Source organism: Zalophus californianus, chromosome 8 (genome assembly GCF_009762305.2).
Source record: "Zalophus californianus isolate mZalCal1 chromosome 8, mZalCal1.pri.v2, whole genome shotgun sequence".
In the NCBI taxonomy this organism is placed as follows: Eukaryota; Metazoa; Chordata; class Mammalia; order Carnivora; family Otariidae; genus Zalophus; species Zalophus californianus.
The window spans coordinates 26,637,221-26,653,624 of NC_045602.1; the positions used below are offsets into that span (position 1 = coordinate 26,637,221).

Here is a 16,404-nt window from a genome sequence, read left to right on the forward strand (position 1 = left end):
ATCAGTAACTACAGAAGCAGCAACTGTAAAATAAACATTTGTCACACATAAGAAATTTCTGAGGTCAGTACTTTCTTATAGTGGATTATTATAGTTGATGTTCATAGTGTTGACCCTGGAATCTTCCCTAAGAAGCTGGGGATTTGGTATCGGGGTAGTATTTTACTAAGCAATAAGTCAAAGAATTTGGGACCCATTCTATCAAAAAATGGTTTAATTTTTTTAAGCTATCATTTCTATAAGATGTGAATGAAAAGTTTATGTATGTGGGTCATGTTTATTACCTAATAATGTAAAATAAGGTATTTGTGTTCTAAAAAGATATTTAAAAATATTAGCATTTAGTCGTGAGGACTACCCTATTTAGGGTCTATATAGATACAGTTTATAGTGTTTCATGTTCAGACAACATCTTCAAGTACTAATGAGCAAAATAGTTAAAACAGTTTGTCAGTTTGGAAACAATTTGTAAATTTGTACAAGACACAGTACTGCTAACGATAAACTGATCATGACAATGTCCTTTCCTTGAATTTTTATATAATAATATTTTCTAAGTCATACTGATTTTAAATCATGATTCCAACCTAATATTAGTTCAGTAGTACTTTTAAGACAGAACTAGCCAGATAGTGTGTGTGTGTGTGTGTGTGTGTGTGTGTGTGTGTGTGTTTTAAGTGTTATCAGTTGTAGCAATCATGAATGTTAATCCTCAAAAGGAGAATTATGAGAAATATTTACTTCTGTTTCAAATTGATTGTAAAATAATTGAAATTTTGATTAAAAATCAAAATCTCTATATAATTTTCATTGTATTAATAAACAAGTTAGGAATATTTATAAAGTTTTATGAACCATTATTAAACTTGCTTATTTCTAAGGTCTATTATAAGACAGTTTAGATATAATAATGTATGTTTCCAAAAACTCCCCAAATATTAAAATGCTAATATAGAGTTTTAAATTAGTGAAAATTTGCATTGACTTAAAATAATGAGGTGGATATTTTTGTTTCAAATTTAGTCAAATTTACTTTTTAAAATTCCAATGTAATTAAACATTGAATAAAATAGTGCTTCTACAAACTTAATAAAAACAGAATATTTTTCATATTCAGCAAAAGTAGTTGAATATTTTAAGATGATTGTTATTTACTTACCTTTTACATTTTTATGCATATTTTAGCCTGTTTTAGGCTCTAGGGAATGGTAACACATTTTTAAGTTTTATAATATCTTCCATACAACTCTTTTTTTTTTTTGAGGTTTTATTTTTAATAATCTCTACACCCAACTTGGGGTTCGAACTCACAACCCCAAGATCCGGAGTCGCATGCTCTAACTACTGAGCCAACCAGGTGCCCCTCATACAAGTCTTTTTTTATTTTTCTTTGTTTGTAGTTGAACAAGTTGGGTTTGTTGTGTTGTTCTTTGCAACAAATGAGAACAACACACATCAGAGGCTTGTGTTAATACAGTTCTTTCTGGTTGCATGGTATGGCAATCTGAAATAAGCCTTAATAGAGCTAAAAATCACTCTCCACAATTCTCTGTTCTGATAACATAAAAAAATAGTGTTTTACCATCCTCTTTCACAAATGGTTTCTTTAATGGAACCCTTGTGTTACATCTTACCTTATACTACTTTTTAATTTTCCTTTATTTTTTTTTAAAGATTTTATTTATTTGAGAGGCAGAGTGAGCAAGAGAGAGAGTACAGGAGCAGGGGCAGAGGGAGAAAGAGAGAAACAGACTCTCCTGCTGGGCAGGGAGCCCGACACGGGGCTTGATCCCAGGACTCTGGGATCATGACCTGAGCTGAAGGCAGATGCTTAACCAGGTGAGCCACCCAGGCACCCTTTAATTTCCCTTTAGAAGCTGAATTACAGTTTATTTCTCATTTGTATGATTTCCTGGAAGTAGTTTGTATGTTTGAGAATCTGTTGCCACTTTTTAAATAAATCCCAAAATAAGATTTTGACATCAGTAAAAGCTAAACATTCTTCGTCTTTAAACTTCAAATCATGATATTTTCTGAAGAAAGTTCCACTTGTGAATATATTTTCTTTTTTTTTTTTTTTTTTAAGATTTTATTTATTTATTTGAGAGAGAGAGAATGAGAGATAGAGAGCACGAGAGGGAAGAGGGTCAGAGGGGGAAGCAGACTCCCTGCTGAGCAGGGAGCCCGATGTGGGACTCGATCCCGGGACTCCAGGATCATGACCTGAGCCGAAGGCAGTCGCTTAACCAACTGAGCCACCCAGGCGCCCGTGAATATATTTTCTTTGTAACAAACTGGTATAAAGTTTAGACACTACCATGTCTCTATGGAGTGTAGTGATCTGAAAGAATTCCCTGTACAAGGTATATTATTAAACATGAAGCTTAAGGTTAGGCTTCTCGTTTGAAATTCTTTTGATATGCTGAGGTTGCAGCATGGTTAGATGTTAATTAAAGGAAAGAGTGTCAGGATGATTAAGATGGCATTAGAAAGGGGCGCCTGGGTGGCTCAGTGGGTTAAGCATCCAACTCTTAATTTTGGCTCAGGTGATGATCTCAAGCCCGCATCAGGCTCTGAGCTCAGCTGTGAATCTGAGATTCTCTCTCACCCTCTGCCCCTTTTCCCCACGCACATGCGCACTCTCTTTCCCAAATAAAATCCTTTTTTTAAAAAATGGTATTAGTAAAATAATTCCCAATTTTACATTGTGTGTTGGTAGTAATCCTGGTTTTTTCTCTTAGTTTCAGTTTCAATTATTTTCAACTTATTTTCAGTTTCAATATCCACAAGTTTTTACTTTGAAGATATTTATAGTATGCAAGTGCTTGAAAAATAATTCTTAAACATCCCTTCTGGATAGTTCAGTGGTATACTAATGCTGTCACTGAGATTTTTTTTTAGTTAGATATTAATAGGAAAAGTATGTTTTATAAAATTTTTGCTTTTAACTTGTAATTAGAGCACGTGAAGATTATTAATATAGTGGGGAAGTAAACTTTGCTACCTGTAATAATTTTATAAATTAACACTTGGAATATAAGTTAGGTGTATTGAGAACAGAAACGTTGGTTTTTCTGCAATAGTTGCCACTGAGCAATTCTTATTAAAAACCGAACAAGTAAAAAAAGCTTACCAAAGTATTTATACAGGATCAATTACACAGAATGACTGGTTATGAGAGAAATTTGTCATTTGGTGATAAAAAAAAGATAATGTAAAAGTGGATTGCTGCTCTTCACATTAATAAGCACTCATTGTTGAAGGTAAATGGTTGAAATTCCATATTTTTGCTTGATTTTATAATGACCTACTCACTTTTGTGGAATTAATCAGTTGCTATATGAAGTATCACTTAAATAGTATGTACCATTTGATGATGAAACACTCCATATTTTGTAATCCTTACGCAGAATTATTCTTTATGATGATGGGCCTAGGTGCTAAGTCCCTCATATTCAATCTTCTTTGCCCCATGGGACTTAGGACAATCTTTGCATAATAAAAATTTATTTTCAAAGGATGGTATTGGTGTTGGCCCCAAGAACAAAACATTCAGAAGAAACAGCATTTGAATTGGGTATCCTGTATGTGAAGAGATGATAGATATTCATCAAGTATTGACCCCTTTGTATGTGCTGGATACTGTGCTAGGTGCAAGGATACAGTGATATGCAAAAACCATACATGCATACCCCAACTTTAATGGGCCAGTATTGTTGGAGAGATAGGCAATTCATTTCACAAATTGTAAAACAATTGCAACAAATGGAGAAATAAATATAGGTCTGAGGTAGCAAGGGAATGTATAATTGAAGAATTAGATGAGAAAAGCCTTCCCTTTGGCAAAGATGCTTAAGCTAAAATCTTAGGGAAAAGTAAAAGTTAACTAGGCAGAGATGGGAGGGAAGACTATCTAGACAGAGGGAATAGTGAGTATGTAGAAGGAAATGAAAACCCATCTGGCTGAAGTTTAGTAGTTCATGAAATTGAACAGGTTAAATTGGCAGCATTCCATACCTGACATTCTGAGACATGTTTTCTTTGTCAGGGCTTTTGTTTAGAAGTATAGTTAGTATCAGAAACGTGCTTTTAATATTAAAAGCTAAGATATACAATTCTATTCTTGATATATACCCAGAAATGCATGTACGTATGCCACAAGAGACATGTGCATAATAACATGATTCATAATAGGCAAAAGTTGGAAACAGCATGTCCATCAACATAGAGTGGATAAATAGGTTTAATAAGACAGTGGAATGTTATGCAATGAAAATGAATGACTAAAACCACATGTAAGAACATGGAGAATTTCACGAGCGTTATGAGTGAACAAAGCAGAAGCCAAAGAATTTATACTGTATGACTCCATTTATATGAAGTCCAAACACAGGCATAATTTAGTGATCGTGTTTAGAGATATATATTGAGGTGCAAAGTCTTTTTTAAACAGTTTTAATGAGGTATATTGCACACCACAAAGTTCATCCATCATAAGTATACAGCCTGATGATTTTTAGTAAGTTTGTATAGTTGTACAACTGCTACCACAATCCCATTGGCAAAGTCATTTTTATAAAAAAATAAGAAAGTGACCACCATAAAAGGTTAGTGGTTACCCTTAATGGGGAAGGAGAAGGTTTTTATTTGGAAAGTCATGAGAAGGGCTTCTTTCATGGGTGTTTGGTTTTTAATATCATAAGCTGTATGTTTTATGTCTTTTCTGCACATGTGTTATAATGCAGTCTTAAACTTTTGTAATTGTTTTAGACAGGTTACACATTTAACATAGGTAAATTATCACTTCCCATCTTTTTTTTTTTTAAGATTTTATTTATTTGACACAGAGAACAAGTAGGCAGAGAGGCAGGCAGAGGGAGAGGGAGAAGCAGGCTCCCTGCCGAGCAGGGAGCCCGATGTGGGACTCGATCCCAGGACCCTGGGACCATTACCTGAGCTGAAGGCAGCCGCTTAACCGGCTGAGCCACCCAGGCACCCATCACTTCCCATCTTTTTTGTTATTATTACTCTCCGCTATAATGCAAGCTCCCCTGGGATAGTGACGTTTTCTGACATGTTCATCAGTTTATCCCCAGTACTTTTTGACTGAATACATAAACCTGATCATTGAATCCTGAATTCAAATCCACATCCAGTGAATTTCAAAACTTTAATCATTAGTCTTGAAGAGTGTTAAAATTAGGCAAAGTCTTAGAGATCATCTAATGAGTATAATCATTTCTCATTATACAGATGAGGAAATTAGGCCTAAGGGAGGATTGTCTAAAACAAAACTGTTGACCTACCAGTTGTTTGTCTCCAAACCCCAAATCCTAGTGTTCTTTTCATTACAACATGGAATAGCAGTGTTGCCACTTAGCAACATAAGTATAGTTGCCTTTTACCATAGCCCATCATATAAATAACAGAAACATCTTTGCTTTCCTTTTTAATCCTTTCTATTCCACTTTTTAAAGTCCACTGTTAATTTTAGGCTTTCAAGTACTACACATTAATATTAAGTAATTAAGGCTCAAGGGGTTGTTCTTTGAATTGTCCTAGTATTCAGTAAACATTAGCTAATATGTTAGCGGGTTAATATTACTGAAGTCATTTAGATCAATGAAACAGGAGAGTTTCCAGAAATATATCCAATTATGGGAAATTAGTATATGATAATAGCATATCAAACTGATATAAAAAGATGAATTATCAGGGTGCCTGGCTGGCCCAGTCAGAAGAGCATGCAACTCTTGATCGTGGGGTTGTGATTTTGTTTTTGTTTTTTGTTTGTTTTAAGATTTTTATTTACTTGAGAGAGAGACAGAAAGTGAGAGAATGTGAGCGGGGGAAGGGGGAGGAGCAGAGGGAGAGGGACAAGACGACTCCATGCTGAGCACACAGCCTGACTCGGGGCCCGATCCCAGGACCCCGAGATCATGACCTGAGCCGAAACCAAGAGTTGGATGCTTAGCCAACTGAGCCACCCAGGCACCCTTGGGGTTGTAAGTTTGAGCCCCACGTTGGGTGTAGAGATTACTAAAAAGAGAGATGAATTATTAAATAAGTGGCGATACTGCATCAGATGAGAACATACATGGTTAAAAGAGGCAACCCTATGATCAATGGCTTCACTAAATAGGAGTTTATATTTCTCACATAATAAGAAATCCAAGGATATATAATCCAGGACTAATATGGGAACTTAATGTCATTAAGGACTCAGGCTCGTTTTATCTTTATAGTCCACCATCTTGGGTGGGTGGCTTTCATTTTCATTGTATTAAGGTAGCTGCTTCACCTCTAGGTATTACATCTAGATTCCTAGCAGAAAGGTAAAAGAGGCCAAAATGATCATGTCAGTCAAAGTTGCCCTTATTTAGAAATGGCACTCTGTGACTTTCCCCTATATTTTGGGACAGAACTGTATCACTTGGCCACCCTTGCTGCAAGAGTCTGGGAAAGTATTTTAAGCTGGGCATATTACTGCCCTAAACAAAGTCACAGTTCTGTTAGTAAGGGAGATTGGATGCCAGGTAGGTAACTAGTAGTGTCTTAGACATGGCAGGCCAGTTGGAAAAATATAAAGCTGGATCTGCACCTCACTTTTTATGCCAAAGTAAATTACAGATATATCAAATATTTTAAAAACAAAAGCCAGAAAAAAACAGGAATTAATTTTTCATATATTTGAGAAATTAGGGCTTTCAGAGCATGGCAGAAAACAAAAACCGAAAAGGAAGAGATTTAAAAAGTTGACTACATGTCATTTGAAATGATTCTATAAGAAAGGATAGGGGTGCCTGGGTGGCTCAGTTGGTTAAGTGTCTGCCTTCGGTTCCGGTCATGATCCCACCTCAGGTCATGATCCTGGGGTCCTGGGATCAAGCTGCTTCCCAGCTTCCTGCTCAGTGGGGAGCCTGCGTCTCCCACTCCCTCTGCCGCTCTCCCCTGCTTGTATGCATGCTCTTTCTCTAAGTAAATAAATAAAATCTTTTAAAAAAAGGATAAACTACAAGTTGAGAAATATTTGTAAGACTTACATAGACAACTAATTTCCTTAATAAAAATATTAGTAATTTAAAATGGCCAAAGGACATACATGGGCAATCATGTATTATGTAATATATAATAGTAAAAGAATATAATTTAAATGGGCAAGGGATATAAATGAGCAATCCAAGAGGGGAGAAATGATTTTCAAAAACAATGAGGGGCGCCTGGGTGGCTCAGTCTTTAAGCACCTGTCTTTGGCTCACGTCATGATCTCAGGGTCCTGGGATTGAGCCCCACGTGGGGCTCCCTGCTCCGTGGGAAGCCTGCTTCTCCCTCTCTCACTCCCCCTGCTTGTGTTCCCTCTCTTGCTGTGTCTCTGTCAAATAAATAAATAAAATCTTAAAAAAAAAGACCAATGAGTATGTACAGATGCACAAATTCATTTGTGATTAAATGCAGTTTAAACAGAGACAACATTGGCCCCTCAGATTGCCAAACCTTAAAAAGATTGGTAATATCTAGTGTTAGTTCAGATTATGAGCAGATCTGATTTAACCGATAAACGTGAGCATGGCTGTCTCAATTGTTAAAATATTGAAATGCATCCTACCATTGGTAAATAGTATTACTGTTACTGCATTAGCACTGAAGTTAATTATGTAAATTCTGATAGAGATTTGTTCTGTTGTGACATTGATAATGGATCTTTTGTTGTAATGGCATAGGAGAAACATGTGCAACATCTGTTAGCTTGTCCTGTGTCATGGTAAATAATGTTGCTACATTGTGCTTTACCTGTGAAGCATTTCATGCCCTAATAGTTGCTACTTCTATTTGGTTTTACTTTTTTTTTTTCTAAGATTTTATTTATTTTTTGACAGAGAGAGATACAGTGAGAGAGGGAACACAAGCAGGGGGAGTGGCAGAGGGAGAAGCAGGCTCCCCGCTGAGCAGGGAGCCCGATGCGGGGCTCGGTCCCAGGACCCTGGGATCTTGACCTGAGCTGAAGGCAGTCACTTAACCGACTGACCCACCCAGGCGTCCCTGGTTTTACTTGTAGTGCATTGTAATTCTTAGGTGAAAAGTAAATACATTGTTTTAGTATTTTAAAATAGAATTTATAACAAAATATTAGTAATGGATACCCCAAAACTGTTTGATACTCTCTGCTATTAATGCAGAGCATGTGCATACCCTGTGACCCAGCAGTTCCATACGCACACCAACACAAATTCAGCACTGTGCAATGGAACTTTATGCAATGATGGAAGTAGTCTGTATTCTGTATTGTCTGTACAGTAGCTATGTGGCTTTTGAGTACTTGGAATGTGATTAATGCAACTGAGAAAGTGATTTTTTTTTTTAAGTACTGTGCCCACCATGGAACTTGAACTCATGACCCCTAGATCAAGAGTCCCATGCTCTATTGACTGAACCAGCCAGAAGCGCCTGATTTTCAATTTAATTTTATTTAATTAGCAATAATCACGCCTTAGATAAACCTCATTGGCTACGATACTGCCACTGCGCAAAGCTCCAATTTAATTTTATTTAAACTTGAGTCACCTGTGGTTATTAGGTACTGTATTGGTCAGAGTGAATATTCATAACAGCACCATTAATAATATACAAAACTGGAAACAACCCAAATAGACAAGTTATGGCACTCTCATACAATAGAATATAATTAGACTGAAAGATCTATACATGTAAAATGGTGGATGATCTCAAAAACCGAATGCTTAGCAAAGAAGCCAGACACAAAATAATATATACTTTATGGTTCTATTTATGTAAAGTACAAAAACGGGATGTTGGTTACTCTTTAGTGGGAAGGAAGTAATTGAAAGAGGGTTCGGGATTGGGGCATCTAGGATGCTGTTATATTCTATTTCTTAATCTGGGTGCTAATTATATGGGTGTGTTCAGTTTGTGAAAATTTATCAAGCTGTACATTTGTAACATGCATACTTTCTATAAGGATATTGTGTTTGAATTAAACCTTGTAAATTGTAGAGGGAAGGAAAAAAAAAAAACACCCAGAAAGAAGGGTCAGCAAAATGTTGGTAAGCTTCTTTACATTCCTTTTAAATGTCATAAATGTTCATGTTCTAAAACTGTGGAAAAATATGATACTGAACTCTAGCTTAGAACATTTCTTGAAACATCCTGAAATGTCTTTTGATACTGTGCAAGAATTAATATAAAATAAAACAAGTGATTTTCATTTCTGAAATGAAAACATGACTTATTGCAGGTGATATGAATGATGAATGCAAACAGTGATCAAAAATGTAGTGCTGGGGGTGCCTGGGTGGCTCAGTCGTTAAGCGTCTGCCTTCGGCTCAGGTCATGATCCCAGGGTCCTGGGATCAAGCCCCACATCGGGCTCCCTGCTCGGCTGGAGGCCTGCTTCTCCCTCTCCTCCTCCCCCTGCTTGTGTTCCCTCTCTCGCTGTGTCTCTCTCTGTCAAATAAATAGTCTTTAAAAAAAAAAAAAAAAAGGCAGCAGATTCTACAATTCTAAAATTCATCTTTAGAAAAAAAAATGTAGTGCTGAAGATTGGAAGTGCTAAACTCATATTTCATCCAAAAAGCAATCACGTTCACTTAAAGGTCATAGTTCAAAGATTTGCAGTCATCAATGAGAAGATTAAAAAGATCATATATCATTTTCAACTATAAAGAATTTGAAAGTGTCTTCTATAAATTTCACCTGAGAGTTTCAATTGATCAAAGAAAAAATATTTTAAAAGTACCATTCACATTGTTAACACAAACTGCTGTCGTGTTAATGTTAAGTACAAAGAAAGACTTTTAGGCATGAAATGTTTAATAAAACTCATTAATACAGACTTTGCAATTAAATTTATGGTCTCACTTATAAAACATATCTGACAAAAACAACGTAAATTTCAATCATTACTGCAAAGCTTCAATTGTTACACATAAAAGTGTTCTAATAATTTACTTAAAAGGTAAAATATCACAATTTTTAAAATAGTTTAATGGCTTTCATTGTTGCTGTGGAGCTGAAGGTAACATCTGGGGGAAAATATCAAACTTCATTGTAGGCGTTCCAAGGAAGATGATTCCAATAAGAACTACATGGAAACTTTATTACATCTTGAACAGACAGTACTATGAAATGCTAGGGAAGAATCTGGAATTATAGCCAAAATTTAGAAAGATTTCCAGATGTTTTAATTTGGCACAAAGTCACTACACTTGAGTATCTCTAAATGATGCAAACAAGATATAAATAAATGAATCACTTTATTTTTTTTTAAAGATTTTATTTATTTATTTGACAGCGAGAGAGGGAACACAAGCAGGGGGAGTGGGAAAGGGAGAAGCAGTCTTCCCGCGGAGCAGGGAGCCTGATGCGGGACTTGATCCCAGGACCCTGAGATCATGACCTGAGCCGAAGGCAGTCACTTAACCAACTAAGCCACCCAGGCGCCCCTAAATGAATCACTTTAAAGTATTTTCCCAATAAACCGTATATTTGCTGTTATAAATTTATGATTGCAAACAAAGGTAAAATTTTCTGAGAAAGTTAATATCTGAAGAGCTCAGAAATTCTGATAATAATGGTAATTGAAATTGTATTTTGGCTTCAATGGCAGGCTGTAGTTTTAGAACTACAAAGGTAATTTGGTGAAAATCATATCAAGCCTTGCTTGGTTTCTTCATTAGAAATTTGGAAATCAGAGCAAACATTTAGAATATGAAAATATTTTTAGCAATTTGGCCTTACTAAGATATTTGATCAAACATTATTTGGAGTTTTTCTATGAGTGTTTTGGATGAGATTAATATTTAAATAAGTAGACTGAGTAAAACAGATTGTCCTCCATAAGGTGGGTGGATGTCAACCTGAAGGCCTGAATAGAGCAAAAAGGCTGACCCTCCTTCCTTCCCATCCTGCCCTCCCAACCCCCACCCCCCAAGAGAGAATTCCTCCTGGCTGACATCCTTCAAGCTGGGACATTTTTTTTCTTGCCTCCGGACTGAATTCTTCCTAGGTTTCAAGCCTGCCTGCCTTTGGACTGGAACTAAACCATTGGTTCTCCTGGGTCTCCAGCTTGCCTACTTACCCTGCATATCTTTGGACTTGTCAGCCTCCGTAATCGTGTGAACTAATTCCTTATAATAAAACTCTTTGCATATATATTTATACATTTATATATTTACTATTGGTTCTGTTTCTCTGGAGAACCCTAATACACTTTTTTTTTCCTATGCATAGTCTTAAAACATGGACATTTTATTTAACTTTTGTACAGTTTTATTCTAAGTATACTTTAGTGTTCATTGATTTTCAGAAACCTATATAAGATAAAATAGTTATATAACATTTACCTTTTTTTTAAAGCATAGGGAATGCAAATCTTTTTTGTAAGTGTGTCATAATACTTGTGAACAGCTCATCACAGAATATGGTTACCTGAAAGCTCCACTCACTCCTGAGTACTTTTTGGCTAGTCACTGTTCCTCAAACCTGGATGTGGTCTAAGTGGCACCCAGTGGGATTTCTGTCTCTGGTCATCTGACCCTATAAGTCTGGCAGTGCAGTCAGCTATAGGGTTTATTTTCTTGGAAGCTGAATCATAGCGATGCCCAGCTGATAGTTTCATCTAACACTTCGGTTATACAAGGTCTCTTATTATGAACCTAATTTTCCTGTTTTACTATTGGTCTGGTCTGATGTTTTGGAGGTTATTTTCCTCCCTTGAGAAGATAGGAAAAAGAGACTCCGGATGCCAAGGATCAGGTGTGGTTCATTGAATTTTCCATTGTTCCCATTGCTTCTTTTAGAGAATGCTATTGCTGGGGGGTGGTCCTTCATCAGGCCCTGTTGCTCTGGAAAGGTCATCAAAATGTCCTGGCTGCCATCTCCCCACTGACCACAGGCTGGCACAGCACAGAGACTTCTGCTTTGCTCTCAGGGCCCCCGCACTTAGGCCAGCCTTGACCACTCCGGACACAGAAACTTTAAAGAGACATGTCCAAACCTCTTTTTCTTCTTCTTCCTTTTTTGGAGGTGGAAAGGGGCAGAGGGAGAAGGAGAGAGAATCATAAGCAGGTTCCACACCAGGGTGGTGCTCGACGCAGGGCTTGATCTCACAACCCTGAGATCATGACCTGAGCCAAAATCAAGAGTCAGATACTTAACCGATGGAGCCACCCAGATGCCCCAACACATCCAAACCTCTTAAGAAAACTCCCCACAATGATTACAGTAGACAATATTGTAACTCAGTAGACTCGTTGAATATGCAAACTTACTGTCAAGTGACCTAAAAAAAAAAAAAAGACAGAATATACTAGTAGTTCTTATCCTCTTTTGTAGGAAACCAATAATATGCCATTGTGGCAGTCATTCGTCAGTTAATTTCAGAGCTTCATGGTATGCAAAAAAAAAAAAATCCTGCTGTTATACATGGGACAGTGACCTTGTGCTGAAATTTCAGCTATTCCAGATAAACATTGTATATTATCTTGTAAATTAATGTTTAAAGGTAGTTTTGTTCTTATAGAAAGTGTTGATTGCCAGGTTGCTTATAGCACTTTAAATTATTCTAAAAAGGAAATTATAAGCCAAATATGTTGGCTTTAGTAGTTTTAGTTGTATAGGACTTGAATATACTTAGATCTTTTGAAAGTTTAGATAATTATCTAAAGAAAGCATAATGCTAATGGAAAACAAAATCTGATCTATTTAATATGCTATCGCTGAATATGAATAGAAATGTGGGCATCATTTCCTTGTCTATGTAAAGCTCTCTCATTATAAGTTAGTAACAGTATATAGATTAAATGTTTACAATATAGAGAATTGTAAATAAATATATCATTTTTTCCCCTTTGGTCTTCCACAGCAGTATTGTCTTTGTGGAGTTGACTAATGATTTAAAAAAAAAAATCCTGTATTGGATTTCAATTACAATAAAGTCAGAGTGGTGTATACCAAATAAAATTAAATACTTAAATACAAAAAAAAAAAAAGAAAACTCCCCCAAACCCAATCCCCTTCCCAGTCCCTGGGACTCCTTTTTCTCTAACCAGGCTACTCCTTTTTCCATCCTAAGCACCAGTATCTTCCACATTCCTGTTCCATCCTCAGCACCAGGTTAATTCCTTTTCAACAAAGTACTGGAAGAATTTTTTTCCATGACAGCCCCTGAAATACAAAGGAGCTGCAGCACACCCCACCCCACCTGCACACAACCAGTGGAGAAGAACTCAAATTCTAGAACATAAAGTCTTGATTGGAAAATGGGTGATACTTCTCTATCATAATGAGGAAATACATTTCTATCATGATGAATCTACAGTCAGGAAAATAAGACAAAGGTGATATTTTAAATATACTAGGAGACATTTCAGACTTACAAAAAAGATGTGCACATTAATGTAATCAGCACCTGTGTTAAAAAATAGGGGCATCTGGGTGTTTCAGATGGTTAAGCATCTGCCTTCGCCTCAGGTCATAATCTTGAGGTCCTGGGATTGAGCCTGCATCCAGCTCCCTGCTCAGTTGGGAGCCTGCTTCTTCCTCTCCCACTGCTGCTCCCCCTGCTTGTGCTCTCTCTCGCTCTCCCGCTCTGTCAAATAAAAAATCTTTAAAAAAATAAAAAATAGGGTTGCCTGGGTGGCTCAGTCGTTACGCGTCTGCCTTTGGCTCAGGTCATGATCCTGGGGTCCTGGGATCGAGCCCCGCGTTGGACTCCCTGCTCAGCGGGAAGCCTGCTTCTCCCTCTCCCACTCCCCCTGCTTGTGTTCCCTCTCTCAATGTGTCTCTCTCTGTCAAATAAATAAATAAATAATAAAATCTTTTAAAAAATTTAAAAGTTTAAGAAATAAAGCGTTACTAATAGTTTGTATTCCATAATCATATTTTCCTCATTCTCCTCCCAACAAAAATGAAGACTCTCCTAAATTTTGTGGTTCTCATTTCCATGCATTTTTTTAGAATTTTACATCGGGTGTGGTTCATTGAGTTTTCCATTGTTCCCATTGCTTCCTTTAGAGAATGCTATTGCTGGGGGGTGGTCCTTCATCAGGCCCTGTTGCTCTGGAAAGGTCATCAAAATGCCCTGGCTGTATATATATATATATGTATATATCCTTAAGCAATATATGTATGGTTATTTTGTATATTTTAAGTTTGTATGTCAATAGTATCTTCCTGTGTGTATTCCTCTGCATCCAGCTTCATCTGTGGGGAGACAGCTGCAGAGATAATTTCACTGCTGTAGAGAATTTCCTTGAACCAATATACCACATCCTACTTACCCTTTCTCCAGTAGATGGGGTAGGTTGTTACCAAGTATGTATTACAAGTATTACATACAATGTAGCTATGAACATTCTTTTTCATAGTGCCTTGTTGACTCAAGTTAACATTTCTCTAAAGGAAACTTTACCTAGGAGTAGAATTGCTGGGTCCTAGGGCATGAACCTCTTCTACTTCAATATCAACTGCAAATTGGTCTCCAAAGTTGAGACACCAATATACCCTCTTACCTTTTGCTTAACATCTTTACCAATGCTTAATATGCTCAGAATTCTTAATTTTTGCCAGTGTAATTTGGTATTTCATTGTGGTTTTAACGTCCCTGATTACCAATGAAGTGGAGCATTTTTCATATGTTTGTTAGCTATTCAGGTTCCCTTTTCTGTAAAGGGCTCTTGTGATTGTTCATACCCTCTGTCATCATCGTTATTATTTTACAATATTGGGTTGTCTTTTTTGTACTGATTTATGGAGTTCTTTATGTGCTCAAGAAATTAATTCCTTGTCATTGATTTGCATTTGCAAATATATTCTTCCAGTCTGCAGCTTGTCTTTTTATTTTGTTTATGGTATTTTTGGATGTACAGAATTTTATTTATTTTATTTTATTTTTTAAAGATTTTATCCATTTATTCATGACAGAGAGAGAGAAGCAGAGGGAGAAGCAGGCTCCCAAGCAGCAGGGAGCCTGATGCGGGACTCAATCCCAGGACCTGAGCCGAAGGCAGATGCCCAACCATCTGAGCCACCCAGGTGCCCGGATGTACAGAATTTTAAAGCTTTAATAAGTCAAATGGCAGTTTTCTCTCATGTGTGCTTTAATTTTGTTTTAAAAAACAACTGTCTTCGAGGCGCCCGGGGGGCTCGGTTGGGCATCTGCCTTCAGCTTGGGTCATGATCTCAGGGTCCTGGGATTGAGCCCCACATCGGGCTTCCTGCTCAACGGAGAGTCTGCTTCTCCCTCTCTCTCTGACCCTCCTCCCTGCTTGTGTGCGCTCTCTCTCTCTGTCTCTGTCTTTCTCTCTCTGTCAAATAAAATCTTCAAAAAAATAAAATTTTTATGATATCACTCCCAAAGTTAAGAGTATTATGTTTAATGTATGTTCAACATTCTTCTTTTTGCTATTACAATATCTTCCAAGGATAAATTCACACTGGTGTCATGATATAAGTGTATCTTTCTGGTCAGAATTCAACTTGGCTTACAAGTCATTCTTAATATATTTCTCCCTTTAGAGCAACATAATCATGAGCAAGGCAAATGTTCTCTGGATAAGTATTAAAAACTTCCCCATATCCCACCATGAGGTATTTCCTGATTAATTTTAAAGTAATAAATTTCTTTTGGCCTTATCTAAAAATCCATGATCCTCTTCATCCTCCACTTTAAAAAATACATTAATTTTCTTGCTTTTCCTGAGTACGTTGAAGTGTGAATAAGCAGCAGGAGATGGAGCCTCAGCTTAGCCTGGGTTGAAGTCTGAGCACATCTACAGGATTGCTGGGCAGGCTCACCAGAAGCCTATTTCCATGAGACCTGAAAATCCTTGAAGGACTGAACTCATACTTGGGGAAGAGAGAACCAGGCATAGTGCAGTTGCAAGCCTTCACTTTTCTGAGGGAAGAGGAAATTATTTATCAAGTCTGAAACTTAGATTTGATTCACAGGTCAATAGTACATTCCCTACTCCCTTCTTCCCCTGATGGAAAACAGATATGACATTAAAGTCAACTCAATAAGAATTTTAGATTATATATTATAAACTTTCTTCTGAACTCTAAGAATACCTTTATGTTCAAATATTTATGCTAAATTATTTGACCACCAGACCACCCAGGTTCCAATCTCAGCCTTATCACTTATCTGGGGGACGTTCAGCAAGTTATTTAACTTCCATGCCTCGGTTTCTTGAACTGTAAAATGAAAATAATAAAAGTAGTAGCTACTTCATAGGATTATAGTTGATGCTTAAATGTTAATGTATGTATATGTATGCATGTGTGTATATAAATATGTCTTTCCAGTTTGCCCGCTTATACAGCCCAGTAGCATTGAGCACACAAAATATCTGGATTTTGGCATCTAAATTCCATTCTCCACTAAAA

The 16,404-nt window shown here is 36.8% G+C and overlaps 1 non-coding gene across 1 annotated transcript; it reads right to left on the reverse strand.

The window, feature by feature from the left end:
* Window positions 1–8,397: 8,397 nt before the first annotated feature.
* Window positions 8,398–8,532, reverse strand: LOC113938869. Its single transcript, XR_003525047.1, has one exon. It is a non-coding gene; the product is annotated as a U4 spliceosomal RNA (small nuclear RNA).
* Between the last annotated feature and the right edge of the window lie 7,872 nt (window positions 8,533–16,404).